Genomic DNA, 18,483 nt, shown 5'->3' with positions numbered 1-18,483 from the left:
CTAGCCCGTGACTACCTCGATGAAGCCTAACTTTAAGAAGTTATGAGATAGTGATGCCGGACCTGATTTGGACAATGCCTCTGAGTTTCATAAACTCATTCTAGCATTGATGTTCTTGGTGAAATCTCGTCTGGATATATGTTTTGTAGTTAGCATGTTGAGCTCATATATGGTTGAGCCTCACTGGATTGGTGCCAAGAATCATTTGAGATATCTTCACGGCACAATCTCTCATGAATTGAGATACACTGCTGGAAATGTGAAGCTGCATGATTGTTCTAATGATGATTAGGCAGGCGGTGTGGAGGATCACAAAACCACTTCTGGGTGCTGACTCTCTTTGGGTTCTGCTCGATATCCTGGATGAGCAGGAAGCAGAAGATGGTTTCTTTGAGCACCACTGAGATCGAATACATAACTACGAGTATGATCTCTTGTGAAGCTGCCTGGTTGTGGAAGCTCTTCAGTGAGCTGTTTGTACACATTATTGTTAAATTATGGTATGTTCTATGCTTATAACAGTTTACTTCTTTTTCTTATTATATTCCACCGATTAGCAATCACATGTACATAAAGTAAAGTGCAGATAGAACATTAAACGATCGACAGAAAACAAGCCAAGACAAGAGACACAAGATGTGGCGGCTAGCCAGGGACAAACCCCACAATGTGTGGGGAAACCCTTTGATCAAATCTTCTTTTATCTTCAATAATTCAGCAGAGAGAAATAGTACAATAAATCTGATTCATATCAGCAGTAGCAAACCCTAGATCAGTAGCATCAGCATTAGCGGCTTCATTATCAAACTAGGGCAGACCATATCTCACAAACCGACAGTCGAATTGACTTCATTCCACCACCAAAAGTTTCGGCTTCCAGAGGAGGTTCAGATGAACCTACATCGCAGTTCAGGTGAGGAGATCTTCTAGGCCACGCAAGTCAATCTTTACTTCTGCAGTTGCAGCTTCAGTTTCAACAGTTTTTGGCTTCAAACTAGGGCAGTCGATATCTTGCAAACCGTTCGTCGGATTGACTTCATTTCACCACCAAAAGTTGCGGCTTTCAAAGGAGGTTCAGATGAACCTATAGCGCAGTTCCAAAGAAGAGATCTTCTAGGCCACGCAAGTCAATCTTTACTTCTGCAGTTGCAGCTCCAAATTCATCAGCTTCCGTCTTCACATGTGTGAGAGAGAGAGACCCATTTCAGCGTAGTAGAGAAGAGACTCATATCTGCGCAGTAGAGAGAGAGAGATGTGATGAGATGAGTGAGTTCAAATGAGGAAAAGTCCTCTTATATTTATACACAACGTTGGTGGGTGAATAGATGCGACTGTTGGGCTTCTGAGCCTACATGAGTTGTAGGTCGGCTTGATAATAATTCCATAATCAAAATAAATTCATATCTCCATGAATACTTATCGGAATCGGATGATCTTTATATCAATCCTACACCTCTCGACGAGAGGAATCTAATAAAAATATTATTAGCCATGAATAAGATGACCCACATGAAGTTTTGCCCTGGTTTCCAATTTTAACACTCCCTCTCAACCATGGAGAACTTCATCTGCAATCTGTCTATTGGTCGTTACTATTCATCCATCTAATGCACTACCTTGTACAGCCTGACCCTTGCCCTGCTCTGCTCTATTTTGCCTGTTCTGCTTTGTCTTGTTCTGCCCTGCACTGATCTGTACTGTTTTGTTCTGTTTTGCTCTGCTCTTGCATTGTTCTGTTCTACTCTACTTTTGTCCGAATTATGAAGAAGAAGAAATGATCGAGGATGTATCATACTGACTCAAAGTCAGTCTCAGAGTATGTACCACTGGTCCCAGACCAGTCTCAACCAACCCAAAGTCAGCGTCATAGTGAGTACAACTCCAATGGTCCCAGACCAATATCATCCTCCACTGACTCAAAGTCAGTCTCAGAGTATGTACCACTGATCCCAGACCAGTCTCAACTGACCCGAAGTCAGCGTCATAGTATGGTACAACTCCTACCACTGGTCCCAGACCAGTATCATTGATCCCAGATCAATGGAGGTCATCCTAGCGTAGGGAGTACGGTAGTTACAACGATGCGTCCATCGGTACTACTATGGTCCCTAACTTCATTTCCCTGCTCATTGATCAGATGAGAGGTACTTCCCATGAGTCCCAGACTGCATGGGTAGGATGCCTCGACAGGAGAACTAATCAATCCTTTCCTCACAGGAGAACACATCAATCCTGCTACAATTGCCATGGAGAACAAATCAATCCAGGCCTCACAGGAGAACACATCAATCCTGCTACAATCGCCGTGGAGAACACATCAATCTACGCTGCCATGGAGAACACATCAATCCAGGCCTCACAGGAGAACACATCAATCCTGCTACAATCGCCGTGGAGAACACATCAATCCACGCTGCCATGGAGAACACATCAATCCAGGCCTCACAGGAGAACACATCAATCCTGCTACAATCGCTGTGGAGAACACATCAATCCACGCTGCCATGGAGAACACATCAATCCAGGCCTCACAGGAGAACTAATCATCTTGCTACATAGGAGAGCGTATCATCCTGTTCCACAAGAGAGCGAATCATCTTGTCCCACAAGAGAGCGAATCATCTTGTTCCAGTGTGCACCACTAGGGGAGGGTGAGTCACCCTGTGGTCATATGTTGCTCCAGTAGGAACCGCAAGCCCTCAGAGCTCCTAGAGCTCAATGTATGCAACATGCAGGACCCTTGTACAAGGGTTTCTTGCCGACTCCAAGTCGTTTGGGAAAATCACAGATTAGATCTTTCCTCGGGGCTTTGACAAGGTGTATCAACCTGTACATCATCTTAATGTGATGGAGCTTCCTTGCTCATCAACTTACCATATCCTAGATGATGTCTATCTACTGGAGCAATTGACGAATATGGGATTCCTCAATAATCGAATCCCACCTCTGGTTGTTACAGAGAATCACCGTGGTATTCAATATAAATCCAAACAGCTCACTGAAGAGCTTTCGCAACCATACTGCCTCACACGAGGTTATGCTAGCAACAATATATCCTGCTTCGACGGTGCTCAAAGCCACCGACTTCTGCGTTCTACTCATCCAGGATATCGAAGCAGATCCCAAAGTGAAACAGTAACCGGAAGTGCTCTTACGATCCTCCACATTGCCTGCCCAGTCAGCATCTGTGTATCCAAATAGTCTCACATCTCTGGCAATGTATCTTAACCCATAAGTGATAGTGCCACGAAGATATCTCAACAGATTCTGGGCACCAATCCAGTGTATGTGGTGGGGTTCAACCATATGCTGGCTCAACGTGTTGACTGCAAAGCATATATCTGGACGGGAGTTCACTAAGAACATTAATGCTCCGACGAGTTGCCGATACTCGGTAGCATTTCGTAAAACAGGTCCAGCAGCACTACCGCTTAACTTCTTGAAGTCAAGCTCCATCAGAGTAGTTACAGGCTTGCAGTCCACCATTCCGAATATTTCCAATATCTTCACCACATATTTTCCTTGAGATAGGAAAATTTCTCCTGGCTTTTGCCACACTTCAAGTCCTAGGAAGTAGTGCATCAGTCCTAGGTCTTTCATTTCAAATTCAGAGGCTAGCTCCCTCTTACATTTGTGAATGAGAGGGTCTGCACATGTTAGAAAGAGGTCATCCACATACAACACTAGTATGAGAGGCTTGTCATCTTCAACCTTAAAGTAAAGGTTAGGATCGGCTTCACTCCTAGTGAATCCCAGCTTCAACAAGTAGCTATCGATCCTCTCATACCATGCTCGGGGTGCTTGCTTCAGCCCATAGAGAGCTTTCTTCAACCTGCATACATGAGATTTTCGATCATAAATCTCAAATCCTTTGGGTTGCTCCACGTAGACCTCTTCTTTGATCGAGCCATGCAAGAACGCAGTCTTGACATCCATCTGATGTAGGTTCCATCCTTGTGAAGCGGCAAGGGCTATGATCGAGCGGATGGTCGTATATCTGGAAACAGGTGCAAATATCTCATCATAGTCTATACCTTCCTTTTGGGAGAAACCTCGAGCAACAAAACGAGCCTTATACTTTTCCGTGCTTCCATCTGCTGCATGCTTTATCTTGTAAAGCCATTTTGAAGTAACAATTGTCTTGTCCAGGGTCTGGGAACTACTTCCCAGACATCATTCTCCATAATAGACTCATATTATATGGTCATAGCATCGTTCCATAGTTAATGCTTGATGACATTTGAGAATGATGAAGGTTCATTTTGTATGATCGTGCTCATGATGTTCAGGTATCCTTGATACCTGTTAAGTTTCTTACTTTGATGGAAGGTTCCTCAGGGTGCAGCATGTCCTTCAGCATCATCAAGTATCCCCCTAAGCCATGAAGGCCTCTTCCTAGAAGAGGAAGGCTCATGTGGATGAGGATCAATCGGATCCATGGGTTCTTCTACATCAGGCATTGATTCATCATCCTTTTCTTTCGGTTCCCTAGTGTCGGCTTCTTGAGAGCTACTCAAAGTCAGCAGATTGTCCACCTTGCTGAGAGCCATATCTTAGTCAAAGGTGACATCATGACTAATCACGACTTCCCTTTGACCGGTGGTGAACATTTCTTCAGGAGTTTAGGAACCCAATGCTTGATGAGGGCATCGATTTTGTACATATACGGCGGTGATTGTAGTTTCAGCCCATAGAAACTTTGGAAGTCTTTGATCATGTAGCATGGCTCGGACAGCTTCCATCATCGTGTGGTTCTTCCTTCCCACCACACCATTCTGCTCAGGAGTATGTGGTGTAGTAGTCTCCCTCTTAATGCCAACCTCAGGTATGCCTGAGTAAACCAATTGTAATATATCGGAGGTCTTGCTTTGGCTTGAGGGGAATGGTCCCCTTTTGAGCTTTCCTTTGGCACATCCCGGACATACACCTTCTTTCTCTACTTGGAATTCGGGCATCCCTGTTACCAACTGTCTTACATCAGGTAGAGCTTTGTAATGAAGGTGGGCAAACCTCCGATGCCAAAGTTCGGACTAAAGAGTTGTGTCACAAGACATGACACCTAGCGGACTTCCATCGACTTGATATAATGAATCAACACTAAACCCAAGAGTAAAGGCATCTTTAACATTATTTTCCATATACATACCTTGCCATTGCTGAAGGTTACCTTGTAGCCTCTGTCTTCCATTGCCAAGATGGACACTAAGTTCCTTTTGAGGTCAGGTGCATTTAGTACATCCTGGACTTTCTAGCCTTCTTGAATGGTTGTCCTCTTCCTCGATCTCTAGCTCTCCTCTTACCTTTGCTGTTGAAATTGTCATTCCTTTGATTGCCATCAGAGGGATTTCGAGTTGCACCACTGCATACTGTACCATGCTTCTCTAATCATGATTATCATCGTGCTGCCCATGTCCATGATTTTATCCATCATAATGCTGCTCAAACTAGTGTGCATCATCATCATGCTATCCTATATGTCCATGATCTCATGTTGCCCTTTATGTCCATGATCTCATTCATCATGATGCTCATGATATCATACATAGTGACTTGCTTTATCGCAATGTAACATCGTCATTTTCTTCTAGCCTTAGGTCCAGCCTTTCCTTTTGATTTAGTCCCGGAATTATTTCTTTTCTTTGCATGAGAAGAAAAGGCAGCAGGAGGACCTTTAGGCATGGGCATTTCTTGCACTTCTACCCTTGTTTGTTCTTGAATGCATCTAGCCATTAATTCCTCGAAACTATTATTGTTCAGAAGAGTAGTCCTGAACACATACCATTCAGATGGTAATCCTCCGAGAGTTGTGAGTGCCATTTCTCTGTCAGTAATGGTTTCCCCAATAGATAGGAGATCGTTCTTGATCTCGGTGATTCTTAAGAAGTATGCTTGCATACTTTCATCTTTACCCTTCTTGATTTCCCTCAACTTATTTCTAAGAAACAAAACTTGATTTGCATCATTAACTTTAAATAAAATCACTAGTCTGTCATAGAATTCCTTGGAGGTGTCTAGATCAGAGATGTAGACCACCAAGCGCTTGTCGATAGAGTCCCGGATGATCTTCTTTGTTTTGACTTCTCCATTTTTCCATTTGTTCCAGGCAACAGCAGATGCATTTGATGAAGGCTCAACAATATTGCCTCTTACATGGTCTAGCACTCCTTGATCTTCAAGGGTTAGATCGATAGACATCTTCCATCCATGATAGTCAGCTTTCTCACGGAGCTTGTCTTCAGCAGGAAAGAGTGTTGAGGACCCCATAGTTCTTTTAGGATAGTCTTGCCAATCTTCTCTTCAATGATTGCTCTTGCTCTTGCTCGGGCTTTGTCTTCACCTCAGCTCTGATACCATGTTAAATTATGGTATGTTATATGCTTATAACAGTTTACTTCTTTTTCTTATTATATTCCACCGATTAGCAATCACATGTACATAAAGTAAAGTGCAGATAGAACATTAAACGATTGACAAAAAACAAGCCAAGACAAGAGACACAAGATGTGGCGGCTAGCTAGGGACAAACCCCACAATGTGTGGGGAAACCCTTTGATCAAATCTTCTTTTATCTTCAATAATTCAGCAGAGAAATAGTACAATAAATCTGATTCATATCAGCAGTAGCAAACCCTAGATCAGTAGCATCAGCATTAGCGGCTTCATTATCAAACTAGGGCAGACCATATCTCACAAACCGACAGTCGGATTGACTTCATTCCACCACCAAAAGTTTCGGCTTCCAGAGGAGGTTCAGATGAACCTACAGCGCAGTTCAAATGAGGAGATCTTCTAGGCCACGCAAGTCAATCTTTACTTTTGCAGTTGCAGCTTCAGTTTCAGCAGTTTCTGGCTTCAAACTAGGGCAGTCGATATGTTGCAAACCGTTCGTCGGATTGACTTCATCCCACCACCAAAAGTTGCGGCTTTCAAAGGAGGTTCAGATGAACCTATAGCGCAGTTCCAAAGAAGAGATCTTCTAGGCCACGCAAGTCAATCTTTACTTCTGCAGTTGCAGCTCCAAATTCATCAGCTTCCGGCTTCACATGTGTGAGAGAGAGAGACCCATTTTAGCGCAGTAGAGAAGAGACTCATATCTGCACAGTAGAGAGAGAGAGATGTGATGAGATGAGTGAGTCCAAATGAGGAAAAGTCCTCTTATATTTATACACAACGTTGGTGGGTGAATAGATGCGACTGTTGGGCTTTTGAGCCTACATGAGTTGTAGGTCGGCTTGATAATAATTCCATAATCAAAATAAATTCATATCTCCATGAATACTTATCGTAATCGGATGATCTTTATATCAATCCTACACCTCTCGACGAGAGGAATCTAATAAAAATATTATTAGCCATGAATAAGATGACCCACATGAAGTTTTTCCCTGGTTGCCAATTTTAACAATTATGGATACCACCGTGATCTTCTGTGTCAACCAGGGGGGATTCGATTGTTGAGGAATCCCGTATTCTAAGATTGCTCTAGAATATAGACATCAAATACTACTTTATCTGGGATATGGTACATCGATGAGCGAGAAGGCTCCATCGCATTGAGACTAATGTATAGGTCGCAGACATTCTTTCGAAGCCCCGGGGAAAGGTCAAATTTGTGACTTTCCCAAATGACTTGGAGTCGTTGAGAGACCCTCTTATGAGGGTCCTACATGATGCATGCATTGAGCTCTGGGAGTTATAGGGGGCTTGGGGTACTTGTTGGAGCAACAAGTGACCATAAGGAAACTCACCCTCCCCTAATGGTGCACTGTGTACAGGGTGAATGGTTTAGCCTTCCCCCGTGATACCCCGTGGTGAGTTATGGACATGATGAGTGGTTCTCCTGTCAAGGCCTCCTACCCATGCAGTCTGGGACTCATGAGAAGTACCTCTCATCTAGCCAATGAGCAGGGAAATGAGGTTAGGGACCATAGTAGTACTATCGATGGATGCATCATTGTATCTACCATACTCCCTATGCTAGGATGACCTCCATTGATCTAGGATCAATGAAACTAATATGGGATCAATATGACTGGTTTGAGACACTCTCTTTTGATATTGATCTGGTATCAATTGGAACTGACTTCAGGTCAGTAAGAGTGATATGACTCACTCTCTTGGAACTAATCTGGGATCAGTAAGAGTGGTATGACACACTCTCTTCATATGGGACTGATTTCGGGTCAGTAGAGAATGGTATGAGACATTCTCGATCAATTCTTCTTCTTCATCGTTTAGCAGAGCAGAGCAGTGTAAGGCACTGATGGCAGAGATAGTATGATCTGGCACATGGATCAACGGATGGAGTTCAACCTAGTTGAGAGGGAGTGTTAAAATTGGCAACTAGGGCCAAACTCTATGTGGGTCATCTTATTTATGGAAGCTAATATTTTTCTTGGATACCCCTCATCAAAAGGTGTAGGATTGATCTAAAGATCATCTGATTCCGATAAGTATTCATGGAGATATGAATTTATTTGTGTTATAAGACAATTCATCAAGGTCGGCCAACAACCAAATAACCCACACATGTGCTCAACGTTTTAGTATAAAAGGAGGTGACTTGATAGTCATTTCTACACACTTCATTCTTGATTTCTCTCCACTTTTTCTTGGTTTTAGTGGCAAGAGAAATCTAGAGAGGAAGCCCTAAACACAGGAGGAAAGGAGGTTAATCTAGCTACCCTAGCCACATTCCTAGAGAGAAGATCACTGCTTCTTTACACTGCCCTAATAAGAGATTGAACCATAGTTATGAAAGAGACCTATACGCGAACCTAAAGGAGATGTCCTTACCTTTAACGCATTCATGGAAGGAGTATTAACAGAACTATGGAGGACGCTAAACAAGCTACCCTAGCCGCAGTCTTGAAGCCTACCTAGCTGCAGTCATATGAAGCCCTAGCCGCAGGTCCATGATGCCATAGCCACATGCCACTTCAAGTGACCGAATTGATGTATGGACGGCCAACTCTAGGGTCAAGAGGGCAGGCTACTAGGCCAAGTAGAGGGAAGCTAAACACTGGAATTTGAGTCGCTGTTTGGGCACGTTGAGGAGGCTGAAAGCTACATCAAGCTAGGTCGTAGGCCATAGCAAGATGTTGGAGTTATTCCATGGTTGTGTTGAGAGGATAACGTGGAATAGGAGGAGCCTCTTCAACACTTGCTGCTAGAGGGCTGGTCTTGATGTGTTGGGTGCAGTCACAACAGCAACATGGGACAACAACACAAATGGGACAACAACACAATGGGACAACAACAACAACGGGACAACATCATGATGGGATAGTATCAATTGGGACAACAACAATGACATGCTAACAATTGGGACAACAAAAATGATGGGACAATAACAATGACACGATAACAAATGGGACAACAACATGACATGGTGCAACAATAGCCAATTGGGACAACAGTATGGTAAGCTTGGTACAACAAGAACACGGTGGCAAGCATGGTGCTGCAAGCACATTGGGCAAGGTACAGTAAGCACATGGTGGAAAGCATGATGCTGCAAGCACATGGGACAACAATATGGTACTTGGTGTAGCAAGTACATGGACTAGCAATGGTACATGATGCATTAGAGTGAGGTACAATATAAGGCAACACTGGTAAGTGCAACAAGATGATAAGGTACAACAAGATGTTGCAGTATAGGAAGGTGCAGCATAAGGTAAATCAGTAAGATGTGTGCAACATGGTAATGAGGTCCAACATCATTATTATGGGTGCATCATGGTGGAGCATAGTGAGGTGGAGTGTGATGACGAGGTGTAACACAATGATAGGTGATGGAGTCACCTTGGAGAATCAGTTGAAGCAACATTTCTTCAACTGAGTTCAGCTACCTCATGTATCATCTACTTAGAGATGATCTATGCTCTTATTTAGATAAGTCAAAGTGTTGACTTTTGTTGTATATGTACTATCTCTCTCTCTCTCTCTGTTGAACTATTGAAGAACATATAATAAGAATTGATCAAGAGTTTCCCCACATTGGGGTTTGTCCCTGGCTAGCGCCACATCTTGTGTCTTCTTGTCTTGGCTTGTCTTCTGCGATCTATGTTTATGTTCTATGTGCAATTTACTTTAATGCTGATGTGATTGCTAATCTGGAAATGATATTGAGCTAACTGTGAAAATTGAAATAAATTTCTCTAAGCATAGGACATACCTAAAATTAACAAAATATTATAAAGGGTTGTTTAAATATGGTTAACAACCATATAAACCCATAAAAAATGATTATGAACAAAAATAGCCAACGAATGCATGACATCATTTTATGGTGGGTATATGGCTGAAACAAACCATACATTAAAAATTATAAAGCGTCCTAAAAAATCATAACCATATATACTATGGTTTAAAAACATATCAAAAATGGTGTATGGTTGGATCAATATGGTAATAGTGGAACGGTCATATGTAACGAGCCCCCAAAACTCGTAAACCTACCAACGTATCAATATATATATCTATATATATATATATATATATATATATATATATATATATATATATATATATATATATATATATATATATATATATATATATATATATATATATATATATAATGCCAACTACATGGGTGTCTCGCGGGTTTTGACCCTGGGACCACCCCAATTATCACACTAAATTTACACTAAGACAACCCATCGGCCAACAACCTAGTTATTGAAAGCTCCGCTAAGTTTAATATATAAAAAAGAGATTTTTACCATTCGGTCGAGGGAGCCAAGAGGACCGAACTACAGAACGGACGCGGAGCCACATGGTAGAACCAGGAGCTGGCACGATTTTTGAGACAAAGAATATTTTAGGAGAATATTCCCTAGAATATTCCATGCAAAATCAATGAGGAATCTAAAAGATTCCCTTAGAGGCTGATTTTTTTATAGAGGTGGAAGTATGTCTAATTTATACCCATTTTACTCAGTTTTCTGCAAGGAATCTGATGGTGTAATTAGTTTCCTCATATGAGTAGCATTTATTCAATCAACTTGCGGAGAGGAATCTTTGTGGAATAATGAGGAATTTAAAAGATTTTGTTGGGGCCAAATTTTCACAGTGACATAATCATGCTAACTTTACACTCAAATGAACCAGAATTTCACAAGGAGAGTGATGGCGTGATTGATTTTATGATTCGAGCATCGGAATTTCAGTCAACTTGCAGAGAGGAATCTTTGTGAAATCATAAGGAATCTAGAAGATTCCCTAAAGGCCAAATTTTAACAGTTTCAGAACTAGGCCGACTTTATACTCATTTACTCAGTTGTTCGCGAGGAGCATAGTGGAAAAGTTAGATTTTTCACATGAGCAACATAATCCTAATCATCCAACGAGAAAGAATCTTTGGAGAATCTTTGGGATTTCCGAGGGTCCATATTTTGACGGTGTCAGAAAGGGGCCGAGTTTACAATCATTTGACACGATTTCGCGCCACAAATTCAACGGTGCAATCCATTTCTTTAACATAACTGACCATTTTCAAGTCATCCTTGGAAGTGGAGGTATATGATGTAGTGATGCCATATATTTCTTTTGATTTGCTGAGATGATGATTTTGATATTGAGATCCTTGTTCACCATTCTGTTGGAGGATACTTGTATACCACTTTGTGTGGGAACTTGATATCTTGTCATGCTAAAGGAGGGCCCATATGAGTGAGAGTTCCTATAGGAGAACGTCTTGTGGAGAGACATGCCACTCTTGTTGAGGGAGTTTATCCTTGTAACGACAAAGAATACACCATGTACTCATCATCATCTTGTAGCATTTTATGAAGCAACCTAACCACTCTTGACACAGAGTCCGGAGACATAACCCACACTAGGTGAACTCCATTATCAACTTGTATGTGTTCTTTGATTTGATGGATGTCTTTATGTTTCCTCTTCTTTAAAGTATGCACATGTGTATTTTCACACTCTTTCACCTGCAACTCTGCTAACATCACAAAAGTAAAAGATCTTTGTTAATTCCAGTAGCAGAGAGAATTTGGATCAAGTTTTGTATCAGAGCGGCCTTCTTGCTGATGTGAATTGTGTGTGTGAATGATAACCAGAGATAGAACGTGCAACAAGAAGGAAAATGGGGGATGATATAGATCTCTACAAGGACCTCCTCAGGATGGCCAACATGGTAGATATAATGTCTGCAAATCATGAGGAGAAAATGGCAAGAGACGGAAAGGAGAAAGAAAGAGCACAGGACGATGGTTCGTCTCCATATTTAAGTGATTATTCATCTTCTTTGTCGCATTGTCATCATTCAAATGAGGAGATCAATCAGAGCCTTCAAGCAGAGAATGGTGAATTGAGGTGACTTCTACAAGAAGAAAAAGATGAGAAGAAAAAATTGTGGCTTCAGTTACGAGCCATGCAAGAGGCCTTGGAAGAGTTGAAGCGCAAAGAAGGCTTAGCGAAGCCATCATCACCTAATTCAGAATCGACAACTAAGGTAAACAATGTTGATCATTATTTAGTTTCATTTTCACATGACCTTAGTTTTCTTGGAAGCCTCGAGGTACCCATTTCAGGAACCAGCCTAAGACCTTACCAAGATGGGATACACTGAAGGAGAGTGCTTGAATGTAGTATAATATTCCAAGGAATTGTCGAAGCCATAGAGGAAAGAGGATGATTGGAACACATCACAATCCTCTCATGACAGTGCACATTGCAGAGGAAGAGATAAGAGAAGCTCTCATCACTAGGATTGCACCAGAGGTAGACAAGAGAGGTATAAAAAGTCTCAGTATTCTAAAGTTCATTTGATTACAAACACATTGTTAATGATGAGAATAAAGCATGGCATAGAAAACCATTTAGTTTTTATGGATTGCATAACCTCATGGTTTCTGAGTGTTGGAAGAGAATGACAACAAGCAAGATGATGAGATGTGAAAGGCCTTATCCACATCAGGGAAGGAAGAAGGTTAAGCAGGTATGGAGGAAGAAGAATTTTTTCAATCATTGCAACAAAGGTGGCATCAAAGAGCCACATGTTGGGAGCTCCATCTAGAGCAACGTCTCAAGAAGGACAAAGCGCTTGTGAAGAAACAAGCTGGTGAAGATGTTCAACAAGAAAATCCGCCACAAGGAGATGACTCGTTCACTTTGATGAGTGAGAGATGGTTTTACTAGATATAGTAGCTTGCCGTGGTTGAATTTTGTAAATCATGTGTTGCGATATAACTGTGAAAGTGATGATATGTTTTCCATTGCTTATTAAAGCAACGATGAATTTTTGGGCCTTTTTTGATAGCTGGGTGTTGGCTTCTGTTATATTTTTGATGTAAACTTGACCAGATAATATGTTATAAACTCTTGGAACGTATGGGGTTTGCTTGGGTCATGACAAGTCTTGTAATTGAACATGTATTTTGCAAAGATGTACTACAAGTTTTCAGAGGACACAAGTATTTGTTCATCACTTATGTCTCCAAATAACAAAGGAGAAGTAGAATGAAGTGTGGCCTTTCAGGGAACTTGTTCTGAAGACAAGGGAGTACAACATATTGCAGATTGTGTTCATGCTTTTGGGGGCCCAAAGGGACAAATGATCCAGGTGGCTCTAGAAAGGCTCAAAAGTCGAATTCTTCAACTCTTAGTGAAACCAAGTCCAAGTCTTATATCTCGTCGTTCTAAATCTTGTGGCGCAAACGACACTCAAATCTGAGTTTGTATGAGCAACCTATGATTGTCAGAAGTTTGAAAAGTTACATAGGAAAATGGGAACCATAAGACATAAATGGTAGCTGGCTGACCAATTGGCCATTGACACATGGCACTCCAGCATTGGCCTCCTAACCCTACACAAAATACAAAAACAAAAAATATATATATTAAAAATCCCATTAAAAAACAAAACCATTAAAAAAGACTATATAATAATTACCCATATAAAACAAAATATCAAAAATATTAAACTGAGATTTGTTTGTTTACAAAGCATATATTAAAAATTATAAAGGATCATTTAAATATGGTTAAAAACCATATAAACCCATAAAAAATGATTATGAACAAAAATAGCCAACAAATACATGGCATCATTTTATGGTGGGTATATGGTTGAAACAAACCATACATTAAAAATTATAAAGTGTCGTAAAAAATCATAACCATATATACTGTAGTTTAAAAACATATACAAAATGGTGTATGGTTGGGTCAATATGGTAATGGTGGAAGAGTCATATGTAATGACCCCCCTAAACTTGTAAACCCGCCAACAAAAAATATATATATATTAACAAGCCCACCAACAACACGGGGTCCTGCAGGGTTTGACCCCAGACCTCCCCAATCGTCACACTAAATTAACACCAAGCCAACCAATGGGCCAACAACCCAATTATTGAAATCTTCATCGAGTTTAATATATAAAAAGAGTGTTTTACCATTCACTCGAAGAAGCCAAGAGGAATGAACTGCAGAATGGAGGTGGAGCCACACGACGGAACGAGGAGTGGGCACAATTTTTGAGACAAAGAATATTCTAGGGAAATATTCCACAAAATATTCCATTCAGAATCAGTGAGGAATGTAAAAGATTCCCTTGGAAACTGATTTTTTACAGAGGCAGAAGTATGCCAACTTTATACCCATTTTACTCAGTTTTCTGCAAGGAATCTGATGGTGTAATCAGTTTCCTCATCTAAGTAGTAGATCTTAAGTCAACTTGCAGAGATGAATCTTTGTGGAATCATGAGGAATCTAAAAGCTTCCCTTGGGGCTAAATTTTCATAGTGATAGAATAATTCCAAATTATACTCAAATGAACTAGAATTTCGTGAGGAGAGTGATGGCATGATCGTTTTTTGACTGAGTAGCAAAATTTCAATCAACTTGTAGAGATGAATCTTTATGGAATCGTGAGGAATCTAGCAGATTCCCTAAGGGCCAAATTTTCACAGTTTCAGAACTAGCTTGACTTTATACTCATTTTACTCAGTTTGTCACGAGGAGTGCAGTGGCGAAGTCAGATTTGTCATCTATGCAGTAAAATTCTAGTTAAACAACTATAATGAATCTTTGGGAATATTTGAGATTCCTGAGGGTCCAGATTTCGACGGTGTCAGAAAAGGGTCGATTTTACAATCACTTGACACGATTTCGCGCCACAAATTCGATGGTGCAGTCCATGTCTTTAATAGAGTTGTCCATTTTCAGGCCATCCCTAGAAATGGAGGTATATGATGCAGTGATGCCATGTCTTTCTTTTGATTTTATGAGATGATGATTTTGACATTGAGATCCTTGTTTACCATTCTATTAGAGGATACTTGTATGCCACTTCATGTGAGAACTTGATAACTTTTCATGCTAAAGGAGGGCCCATATAAGTGAGAGTTCCTATAGGAGAACATCTTGTGTAGAGACATGCCACTCTTGTTGAGGGAGTTTATCCTTATAACGACAAAGAATACGCCATGTACTCAACATCATCTTGCAACATTTAATGAAGTGGCCTCCCCACTCTTGACACCGAGCCTAGTGACGTAACCCACACTGGGTGAACCCCATTATCAACTTGTGTGTGTTCCTTGATTTGATGGTTGTTTTTATGTTTCCTCTTCTGTAAAGTATGCAGATGTAGTTTTTCACAGTTTTTCACATGCAATTATGCTAACATCACATAAGTAAAAGATCTTGGTTAATTCCAATAGTAGAGAGAATCTGGATCAATTTTGGTATCAAAGTTGTCTTCTTGCTGATGTGAATTGTGAGTGTGAATGATAACCAGATATTGAACATGCAACAAGAAGGAAAATGGAGGATGACAGAGATATCTACAAGGACCTCCTTAGAATGGCCAACATGGTAGATATAACGTATGCAGGTTATGAGGAGAAAATGGCAAGAGAGGAACATGAGAAAGAAAGAGTAGAGGACAATGCTTAATCTCCATCTTTTAGCGATTATTCGCCTTCTTCGTCACATTGTCATCATTCAAATGAGGAGATCAATCAGAGTGTTCAAGTAGAGAATGTTGAATTGAGGAGAATTCTATAAGAAGGAAAAGATGATAAGCATAAATTGCAGCTTCAATTACGAGCCATAGAAGAGGCCTTGGAAGAGTTGAAGTGCAACGAAGGTTTAGTGAAGCTAGCATCAAATGATTCAGAACTGATGTTGGCTTGTTGGGGCCTAACGCAGGTTCGAAGTTAATTAGCCAAACAAATCCCTATACCACTGGCCCTTTCGGCAACAGTCCATGTAGTGCGGACTGAGGTCTCGCCCGAAGTAGTATGGGGGGGTGCTTAAACCAGATCTCTGAGGGTTTGATGGGGTCCAACCATTAGTCCCTTCGCAGGTTACTTTGCGCACTTCCCTGTCCCTCATGCCCTGATATACTTACCTTTGCGCAGCCTTAACCAGGGGCTGTGGGGCTTCCACGTTGCTGGAGCAATGCTCTGCATTATTTCCCTACGTTCCACCTTAGAGATTACTTATCTTCCTATGCCAGTTAGTTATCTTCGCGTAAATGGATGCCTTACATTATATTTATTTATATAGCACATTCATATGAGTTCGCGCAACAAATAAACAATACACTTGCAATTTACACCCAATAATACATCAAACAGGAAAAGATACACAGAAATATGATAAAAATTCTCTTTATTAATGCTTCCAACGGTTATAGACTCGCCCTACCCTGCGCACTCAGCTGCAGGGGTCCGCGCACTCAACTGCGGACTACTAGGCCTCTACGCACTCAGCTACAGAGCCTTCTCCTACTCTATGACCCAAAGACACACTTTACACTTCGACTTAATCTGTTAGACTCATCATGCTTCTGTTTTATTCCTTCTTTTTTTCTATACTTAGAGCCTCGCTCTATTTATACAATCCCATGGTCCGTGAACCATGGGTAGGTCTATCAAGCCAACATTACATTACAAAAACAAGGGCGGACAACCCTATGACTCTATTATGACTTCGCACTCCGTGCCCACAAATCGCGAAGTCTTTACAAAGGACTTGGTCAAAACTTGGGATTTAAGCCCCAAAATATGCATTGGGGGGATTCCACGCCCAACGGGCCCCCAACACAAACATCGTGAATCGGCCTCAAGTCACTCTGTCAGTGCGGAGATCTTCACACGGAGTCCCTCCAACTCTATTCGAACCGCTGTAAGGTCGGCAACACATTGAGCGGCTTCTTGCTAAATCTCATGGACCCGTTGTTCCGAGACAGCGGTGTCGGAACTGCTTCCCTGCATCTGTTCCTGTGTCCCCTACATTTGTGTGAGATTGCCTTCAATTGTTGCAGTAATGGTGAAGGCCTCTTCAATCCAAGGCTGAACGCGCACCTTCAAAACTGCTTCTCAATGTCGTGCAACGTCCACTTGCTCTTTCAGTGCTTTGGCCTATTGCATTCATGCGAGCCTCTGAGTGAGGGCCACCGTCTGCACGGTCCCTTTGACATTGTCGTACTGTTGCTAGAGCTCACGCGCCTCTATCTCTAAGCATTGGATGTTAGGGTCCTCCTGTAGATTCATGAGGACCTCAAATGACTCCTCCAACATTCTGGTGCAGTCCCTTACTGTACTGCCGATCTCATCCAGCCTTGACGTAATAGCGCTGGCGCGCTGTTCTCTTACTTCCAGAGGGGTGGACGGTTGCGCCTTCAACCGCAGCTCTGCTATTTGAAGGTTCAGCTCTAGCTAAACCTTAGTCATTTCATCCCGCGCCTCATGCACCTCTGCTGCTAGTCTGTGGATGTGCGCCTTTGCTGGTGCGTCTACTGGGGTGGACAACTTAGGGACCATATGACAGGCTTCTTTCAGTACTTGTACCATCAGCATGTTCTGTGATAGCACTTCGTCGTGCTACAAACTCAACTGCTCCATGTTGACCTTTTTCTTGCTGAACACTTGCAACGTGTGACTCCCCCTATCCTGTAGTTCTACAGTAATCCCATCCTACAGAACGTATAGCGTCTCCCGTAGGAGTGCATCCATGTTGATCCTGATACCCTTCAGTGCGCTAATTGTAGGCCTATCAGCCTCATTTGTTGTCACCAGCACCCCTTCTGGCAACACTATTGTATTTGTTGTCCGAACGTGCAGCATCTGCTCTGCTGCAGTTGTCCCTACTGCAAGGCTGGTCGAAAGGGTACCAGCCTGAGGAGTACACACCTGCAACTCCTGAAGCTATGCTCTGAGGGTCCCCAACACAATCTGATTCTCTTGCGCGAAGTTCTAGAGGGCCTTGGAGGTGACATCGCGTACATCAAAGATTATGTCATTCGTGGCTACAAAGGGTAGCTCTCTCCATTTCTTGGCCGGGTCCTTGTGCGCTCTGGTATAGGTGCTGAGGAGGTCTGATTTAAATTCTGCAAAACTTTTCACGCTGTTGTAGACAATGGGTGATAACCGCGGATTGCGGTTAATCCCCATTCTGATGTTCATTTCCATGAACACCCAGGATATCTTATTGTCGCGGGTCCGGTTT

The sequence above is a fragment of the Pinus tabuliformis genome, chromosome Q (assembly GCF_031772625.1).
Source record: "Pinus tabuliformis cultivar Carrire ecotype Pingquan chromosome Q, CPIR1, whole genome shotgun sequence".
Classification (NCBI taxonomy): domain Eukaryota; kingdom Viridiplantae; phylum Streptophyta; class Pinopsida; order Pinales; family Pinaceae; genus Pinus; species Pinus tabuliformis.
This window is presented reverse-complemented; position numbering follows the sequence as displayed.